Source organism: Cryptomeria japonica, unplaced genomic scaffold, assembly GCF_030272615.1.
Source record: "Cryptomeria japonica unplaced genomic scaffold, Sugi_1.0 HiC_scaffold_670, whole genome shotgun sequence".
Taxonomy (NCBI): domain Eukaryota; kingdom Viridiplantae; phylum Streptophyta; class Pinopsida; order Cupressales; family Cupressaceae; genus Cryptomeria; species Cryptomeria japonica.
The window spans coordinates 8,830-17,660 of record NW_026729462.1 but is presented as its reverse complement, the minus strand read 5'-3'; the positions used below and the strand labels follow the sequence as shown (position 1 = coordinate 17,660).

General features: G+C 35.9%; 1 pseudogene; it reads left to right on the top strand.

The window, feature by feature from the left end:
• Positions 1 to 830: 830 nt before the first annotated feature.
• LOC131872578 (probable disease resistance protein At4g33300) lies at positions 831 to 3,384 on the top strand (annotated as a pseudogene).
• The last annotated feature ends 5,447 nt before the right edge of the window (positions 3,385 to 8,831 follow it).

Genomic DNA, 8,831 nt, shown 5'->3' with positions numbered 1-8,831 from the left:
TTTAAATACTTTATATTACAAGTCATTATGAATTAAGAAACATAGTTTCTATTTCTTATGATGAAACACTCATAATTTGTAATGAATTTATTATAAAAATATAAAATAATTTGAAATTATAACTTCCAATAAAATTAAAAAATAATCAAATATTAAACTTGTGAAAAAAGTCATGAACAAATGAATTCATTAGAATATATCTTCATGACAATAAAGAGCTCCATAAATTGAATTTTAAAGATTAATGAAGCTTTTAAAAGAATAAAATTAAATCAATAAAGACGTCCATGAACTGAAATTTTAAAAAATAAGGAAGATTATTAAAGAGTAAAGTTAATTAAGCTTTCTGAAAAAGTTCAAACAAATCTCTATGCTGGGAAAAAAGAAACTTCTCGTTGTATATCGACGAAACTGCTTAAGACTGAAGGAGTTCGGAGTTTGACTATCAAAATTCTTAGAATCATGTTCCACGCATCAAAACAATAATGTGTGCTTTCCCCGCAATGAAAGGGAATTTACACCACAAGCTCGATTTCTGAATTATGCAATTCTGTAGACTTAGTGAAGTTAGTGAAACTTCAAAAGACTGTCCAACATTTCAGAAGGTTTGAAGTTGGCAGAGAGTTTGTGAAATCTATATAACAATTTCGTTTGAGCAATTGAAAATGGATATCTTCAATTGCAAGGCGGTGTGCTCTAGAACTGGAAAGGGAGAGGCAAACCAATATTCTTTTCATAATACTTTGCCTGTGAAATCTATGTTTTATGTTGGGTTGGGGAAGTCCATAGGGGATTTGAAGGAGCTTTTGTTCCAGAGCGACGCCTCCATTGTTGGTGTGCATTGTATGGGCGGTGGTGGAAAAACGAGTTTGGCATTGGCTTTATGTGATGATCCCAATATCAAAGGTGACATTTTTAATCCATCATTTTTTTGATGATTTTCCCAGCTTAAGGATTTTGTTGTTCTTTTGCAGCTTACTAATAACACAATTGTTTTTGTGGACATCAGGTTGTTTCCGAAATATAGTTTTCATCACTGTTTCACAATCCCCAAATCTGAAGGGAATTTTAGAGACAATATGGGAGAAGCTCTTTAGGAGGAATGTACCTGAGTTTCAGAATGTGGAAGATGCACATATACAGCTTCAGCAGCGGCTTTTAAAGCAATCTAAGCCAACTCCGGTGGTGTTAGATGATGTTTGGTCCAGAGCTAATTTGGACAAATTACTATTTGAAGCTCCGGGGTGCAAAACCCTTGTCACAACTAGAAACGGTTCTATCGTCCCTAGAAACCCCTATACTCGGCTGTATCAATTGCCATTGTTGAACAAAGAGGATGCTCTCTCACTTTTCTGCTTGTCAGCATTTGGACAGACATCAATTCCAATTACGGCAGATGCAAATCTAGTAATAGAGGTATAGACTTTTCTTACCAAATGTGAATAAAACTACAGCTTCTTATCAAATCAAATAAAAATAATATAAGTGAAAGGAAATTATGAGGTTATTTGACGTTTTGCTTTGGTATATTGCAATTATTGGGTGTTCTCATTGTTCTGGTACTCAAAGTACTTTGAAGTTGAAAAAAGTACTTATCCACAAAAGTAATAGCTCAAATTGTACAATACAATTTCGTTGCTTTTTTATCTTACTGGCCTTCCCTGAACATTCATGAAAATATCGCTATTGTAAATGACAGGTACAAGCCGAATGCAAGGGTTTACCTCTTGCTCTTAAAGTGGTTGGAAGTTATTTGTACGGGGAACCTCATGTGGCCTGGGAGAATGCAAAGCAAAAACTTTCCCTGGGAGAATCAATATCCCCATATCACAGCGAAGGGCTTTTTAGACGCTTGGAGACCAGTATTGATTGCTTGGATGATGTTTGGAGAGAATGCTTTTTAGACTTGGGGTCATTTCCAGAGGGCAAGAAAATTTGTGCTGACGCACTGCTGGACATTTGGGTTTATGTTCGGAATATGGAGTGGCAGGATGCCCATATTATGTTACTGGAACTTGCAAGAAGAAATCTCCTGAATCTAATAAGCAATCAAGGGTAAATGTCTTTCCTTGCATATAAATTTCCTGTTTTCATTTTTTAGAACATTGAGCTGACTTGGTTGTTGCCATTATCAGAATCCAATCAACAATCTCGTACGGATGTGCCTCTGAGCTATTCTTTTTACAGCATGATGTGATGCGAGACTTAGCCTTGTATATGGGATGCCAGGGCAGTATAGTCCACAGAAAGAGGTTACTCATGCCCAGGAAGGAGCATCGCCTACCAGGGGAATGGGAGTTGCTTAGAGATAGACAGTTCAATGCTCATATTGTCTCTATTCACACAGGTTGGATATTCCGCCCAAATACTTATTTAGTGGCAAAATATGAAGGCTATGTGAACAATTAACAAATATTAAGATTTATTGTGTTTTCAACTTTTCGTCCTACTTCCTCATATATGTGATTGAAGCAAAATTCCTTTGATATCAAATTTTTTCATTAGCAAGTAGTTTGCTTGCCGCTGAAAGATGTTCTAATTCAATTGCATATATGATTTATCTGATGCAGGTTCTATGGCTGAGAATGACTGGTATGAGATGAATCTTCCGGAGACAGAGGCTCTAGTGTTATACTTTTCTGCAAGCGAATACTTTCTTCCTCCATTTCTGAAAACTATGAAAAAACTCAAAGTTTTAATATTATGTAATTTGAGCTCAGAGAAGGCCATAATAAAAGGTCTAGATGCCTTATCTTCACTCAGCTCAGAAGTGTTTCCTTGGAGAGGCTGGTTTTACCCACCATTCCCAAACAGAGCAGAGTTATGCAAAACTGGGACAAACTTTCTCTAAGCTTATGCGAAGGATTTGAAAAAATGCCCACATTCAACGAATCCAATCTGCATGAATTTAGCCTGGACCACTGCAGCGAGTTTGAGGAGTTGCCTCCTGCTCTTTGTCACATGCCCTGTGCTCATATATGGTCTGTTACCAACTGCCATCTGGTTGAGAAGCTGCCATATAATCTCGGAAATATGAGTTCTCTAAGGATGTTAAGATTATCAGCATTACCAGGCCTGAAAGAGCTTCCGACATCTATTGGAAAACTTGGGCACCTGGAATTTCTAGACATTTCACTGTGCGAGGGCTTGGAAAAACTTCCTGAGGAAATAGATGAGCTCAAGAAATTGAGAGACTTTGACATGAGAGAGTGTTATCATTTGAGGAGGTTGCCAGAAAGTGTTTGTGGATTAAGCTCCCTCAAACATGTTATCTGCAATGAGAATATTGGGGGAAAGTGGTTGCGAGCTAAAGCCTCTTCTATCCCTGACCTGAGAGTGGAAATTGTGGAAGCACAGTTCACTTTTCTGACCCTAACTTTTTAGTATATTGAGTTATTTGTAGTCTGTAACTAAGCCATACGATCATTATTATTTGTCTAGTTTATTAGGTGTTTCTAGTTGTTGGATTTTCATGTGCACATGGACAATTGATGGAGTCTAGTAGAGGGCTTTTTTGGAGAAGTACAATTCACTTTCTTTTTTGGAGAAGTGCAATTCACTTTGGATTGGCTTGAAGATTGAAATTTTCCTGAATCTCTACTCCATATAATATGGCTAAGTACCATATGGATTAAACATAAGTGTTTTATTCTATGATCGCTATATCTCTAGTGTAATTATTTTAAAGCAAAGAGCGAATCCGTGGAGTTTCCTGATAAAGCAAGTTTAGGTGAAACTTTTTGCAATCCAGAAGGCAATCCTCTGTATCTTAAATTTCAGGCCGTTGCAAATTTTGCTACTAAATATTGACATTCACTCTTAAAGTTATATTTTAATTGATAAAAATATGCATTTTTTTTATTATACCTAACTAATTGAGATTAAACAAAGTCACTAAAATTAACTTCAAATGCAACCACGCTAGATTGATTGGACAGTGAAAATGACGTCTAGTAATAACAAGGATTGTACTATGTTCGTGGCTGACAGAACCGTTGCCATCATCTGCCTCAAGAACAGTAACTGTTATAGAATGAGTCAACTAATTGCACACATGAAATTTCTGGTTTGGTGAGAAATGAAATTGTACAGATATTTTCATCGGTTATAGGTACAAATTTGGTTTTAAATAATTTTTTCGATTCACACACTTTTCTGGAGTCAGAATATTTACCAAAGTTTCAAACATTGTTCAACCATTTGTTGATAGCCTAAGTAGGGGAAGACTACCAATAGATAATATAGTTCCAATAACCGTCACCTTATTGTCATATTGACCCCCCAAAAGATTAAAAAAAAATTTGTCAACATAAAAATACAGTAAATATTTATTTTAACACCAATACATGTTCACAAATGAATTAGTAGTTGACAACAAAAAAAAAACAACAACTATTGGTACATTTCCTATTTTAATACAAAACAATTTGCACAAATAATAAACATTTTTTTTTTTTTTTAAACTTAATGTTTACATTCGCCACTTTATGCATGTGGCTAAAAAGTACAAATGTACTCCAATTACAATTACATATGAACAACTATTGGTGCATTACATTACATAAAAACAATCAACTTTAGATTTCTTAGACACTCAAGTGTACATTCTTCCAAATATCACTTCATAGTTTCATGCATTAAATGGATCTGCATTTGCAACAACCGGTGTAAGGCTCTCGAGTGACCAAGAATTTACATAAAATCAAATTAAAAAAAACCAAGTTTCATTCAAAGCATAGAAGAAAACTGGATACTTTGAAGCAATGGAGGATTGCATATTTAATATGACATGACCGACTGTTTCCCACAAAAATTCAAATTTAAAAATAGCTAGCTACCACAATCGAATGCATTGCACATTCGAATTATATTATAAGACAAAACTTTTTGAGTCATTTTCATTACAATCCAATTCATTGCATATTCCCAAGCTCTGCAAATACCCTCTGCACATTCCTTACTCAAGGGCGCACATTCAGGTTGGTGCACACAGAATAACTAAATTCCCTCTGCAGTCAACGTTAAATGTTATAAATCTTTCAATTGAAATTATACTATTTTCAATAAACCAGCATTTCTTTCAATATAGTCACTGTAAATAATATTAACAACCATATTGGATGTCCAATGATGGTTTAGCTCCTTTGTAGCTACATTATGTTTTGTTTATCGATGATTTATTTGTATGCAGTTTACAGTTTCATTTCAATGCTCGCTTATAATAGTGTGAACTTTACACTCCAACTTTTTTGCTTCATTATAGTGTGAACTTGACTCCACTTTCTTTGCTTCATTTTGCGATATAGATTTCATTTCAATGCTCTGTTACAGTTTAATAATGTTGAAATCCTCAAAGAGAATGACAAAAAAAATGATTATCTATCTGTTTTATTCGAAACCCCTTCATTATTTATCATTTTATTTTATGGGTGCGTTGTTAAATGGTGTCTCTCTATTTATAATGCCAAAATAATTATAGAGAATGCAAATAAAAATGATTATTATTCATAATTATTCGAAACCCCTTCATTATTTATTATTACAATACTGTGTATGCCTGATACTATTACTTACAGTGATTGTATACTAGCTATAAGGTTGTTTTCCACGTCCGTGTGTGTGTGTGTTATAGTCGACATATAACAACCTTCTCACATACATGTTATGGGCCACTTGGCACGAATTACCGCCAACTACATTGCCCTAAAAACTTTGGGAAATGAAGATTTTTTGAGGCATTTTCATTGTTTTCTCTGTCTTCAATTTGTTAATATACTCACTATAAATAATATTATTAGGCATACACTATTGTTTCCAATAAATTTCTTATGAGAAATACAACAACATCATTTAATTATTAGTCATTTGAGAAATGAATCTGCATCTTAATACTATATCAACAATATAGTTTTTAGTCACATCACAGTTACATCTTTCACTCTTGCATCTCGTGCTTCTAGTTTCTCTCCTTGTTATATAATGTTTCAAGTTTTGTACCTATGTGTATGTGTGTACAATATCCGATTTTCAAACACATCACAGTTACATACTTAACTCATGCATGGTTGTTTCGAGTTATGTGGCTATATGGTTATTGTCTATATTATCAGGCATATAGAAATAGTGACACAGTACCATTTTTTTTTGTTCAAAGATGTTCAATGATGGATTTGTACTCATTGGTACCTACAAAAATTGATTTGTTTTTCATCATTTATCTCAATGGCATTGAGGGTTTCATTTCAATGATATGTCTTTATATATATATATAGGCACACATAGTTGCATTTTATCATTGGTACCGTATCATTGTAGGTTCACTGAAGATAATGACACTAGATAAAAAGGGAAAAAAATGAGTTAGACATCGAATAGTTAGAGTCACTCATTGGGTGCACTTCCCTGATGAAGATAGTTTTATTCAAATTGAAGACCCAGTGACTCCTACTGTAGATGACCATTCACCTAACAATGCAACTGATGTGGAAACTATTGTTGTACATGACCATTCTACTGCAACTTGTAATCTTATTCCAGAAACACCACAAGAACAGGTGGCCTCAAAGGTTTCCAAACCAAAATGGAGCATATCTAACATGAAAGAAGCAATATCATGCATAGAAGACAAGCACATATCTCTTAGAGGCACATCAATCAAGTATGTTATCCCCATTGACTTTTTGAGGGCATGGCTGATGGGAGCCACAACCACGACTATGAGGGATCCACACACCATTTTATCAACAAAGGAGGAGGATGAAGTTGTCCAATGGTGCAAAGATATGATTGAAATTGATCATTCTCTCCAAATCAGTCAACTTCAATCAACCATTGCCCAAATTACTGAGAATAGGCCTAATCCATTCAAAAATGGGATACTAGGGAGGTCATGGTGGGCAAGTTTTAGACAAAGGCACCCTGATCTAATGATGAGAATAGCTAAAGGAGTGGACTCCAATAGGGCTATTATACTTCGACCTTGTATTGTTGCCTCTTTCTATGACAACTTGGAGGTAATTTACAACCTCAATCACTATGGTAGCAGTCGGATTTGGAATTGTGATGAGACTAGTGTGCAAGCTAGGAGGAATTGTGGAATGAGAGTGATAGAAAAATTGGGCCAGAGGTGTGTACCGCACCTAATTTCGAAGAGTAGAGAGTGGATTACTATTTTGGCATGTGTGAGTGCATGTGGTTTCAACATTCTTAGATTTTATCTATTCAAATCTAAGAGGCATATCTGAAACTACATTGTAAACTACGAGCCAAAAGCATTTTCCAGCAATCCATGAACATGCATGGATGACAAAGGAGTTGTTCTTAAATTGGTTGGAACATTTTGTACGTTTAGTCCCTGGTGGAGTTTCACCCTCACATAAGGCCCTATTGATCTTTGATGGTCATGGCAGCCATGTAGCCTTCAAGACAATTGAAGAAGCAAGGCAAATAGGTATAGATTCTGTAACCCTTCCTGCTCATATAAGACACAAACTGCAGCCACTTGATGTTTTTGTATTCTCACCTTTCAAAATTATTTCAAACAATAGAGGAGTATATGGATGTCAAAGTACCCACAAATTGAAATTGGAAGGGAAGAGTTGACAACTCTTGCGAGAAAGGCCTTTGCCCAGGCATTGACATTAGCTAATATAATCAGTGGCTTCTGTAGGACAGGGATTTGGCCACTTAATCGGTCTGCATTGTAAAATGATATGAGGCCAAGTGAGAAATTTGAGGTTGCAATTGATATACAACCAACTATTGGAGCAAAACATGACACCACTTCAAGGGATGAAGAATCAGAGTATATGGCAGCGAAATCTTTCTTGCGATTGGTTGGTTTTGATGAGGAAGACATTCAAGATTTTATAGAGCACTATAGTGGAACACAAGCAACAGTTGAGGGTACAAGTTTGACACCACATACTACCGAACTAAGTCTGCCCCCACAAACCAGCCAGCCAAATGAGGGTTTCGAAAGTACATCAACGAGCATGTTTTTTCCAACACAAGCTGTCATACTAGACTGGACCCAAGAAGAAACCAACTGTGATGATGTAACCCTTTTCCATGCCAAGTCTATCAAAAATTGATCCAGTAGATGTGATACATTACTTCACCAATGCAGTCAACTAGGAGCAACAAGATGGTGTTGATTGTGAAGACAAAATTCATATAAGTCAAGATGAACCTGAGTTTGTGTCATGTACACAAGAGGATGGGAAGCAAGTGCCAAGGCAAATCACTAGATTCTTAAGACTTCCAGTGCAGAGAATGAATCAATCTTCACATGGAGGTGGGAAAGGGGTGTTATGTCTAAGTATCTAGTCACAGATCTTGACATCTGATGAGTACATTCAAAGGGAAAAAGATAAAGAGTCTGAAAGGAAAATAGATGAGGAATTGACAGAATGAAAGAAAGAATAGATGAGATAGAGGAAGGAACAACGTGAAGCAGAAGTGATAGAAAAGGAGGCTATGAGGGTGGGAAAACAAACCAAAAAATGTAGGATTCCCAAGAGAAGTTCATTCAAAGACAAGAGAAGGCAAAGAAAGATGCAGACACAAAGCTTGAGAAGACGATGATGAAAGATGAAAAGGTAGCCAAGCATGCAAAGAGGATAAAAGATGTGGCCATAGTCGCAGAACCTCTACGCATCCGACACCCAATTCTCATAGAAATGATGAACCTCTTGTCCCCAGCCTTCACAGTTATTAATACTATGCAAGTTGGGACTAAACCTGGATCCTCAGACACCATGAAACTTACTTCAGGTGTCAACCAAGCATTGCTTTCTCAAATAATAAGTTTCTTACAAACCCTTCCCAGC